Genomic DNA, 529 nt, shown 5'->3' with positions numbered 1-529 from the left:
GAGTCGCTGCTCAGGCGTGGGAAACCTCGTTAGCTGCCATGAGAGACTCGACGGAGCGAAACCAACTCCTCAGCCTCGCGCAGCTCCCTCCAGGGAGGCCGCTGCTTTGCCTCTGGGGCGCAGCCTGGGCTCCCTCCTGTGCTGGAGCTTGGCCTGGGCTGTGCCTCAAGCTGCTGGGGGAGGTTTTTTGGGGGTACCCCCCCTCCCTGGCAGGCTTCACCTCCTTCCCACCCAGCTCTCTCCCATGCCAAGGTGCAAGATGCGATCGTTTCCGCACCCCTGCCTGCGGTTCTGCGTCGCGCAGAGCAGTTGGCTCTGCTGTAGGTGGTGGGGGCCGGGGTCCCACTGGGCTCCCCGGGGTGGTGACCAGCTCTCCCTGGCCGGGGGTCCTGCTCCCCTGTTTTGGGGGGGCGCAGGGGGGAGCAAGGTGTGTCCCCAGCACCTCCATGCTTGCTGCTGGGTCCCGGTGCTGCACCGCACAGCCCTGCACGCAGCCCCCCTGCGCTCCCCAGCCCTTGGTGCAGCCCTG

The sequence above is a fragment of the Egretta garzetta genome, unplaced genomic scaffold, assembly GCF_000687185.1.
Source record: "Egretta garzetta isolate BGI_Z169 unplaced genomic scaffold, ASM68718v1 scaffold582, whole genome shotgun sequence".
NCBI lineage: Eukaryota > Metazoa > Chordata > Aves > Pelecaniformes > Ardeidae > Egretta > Egretta garzetta.
This window is presented reverse-complemented; position numbering follows the sequence as displayed.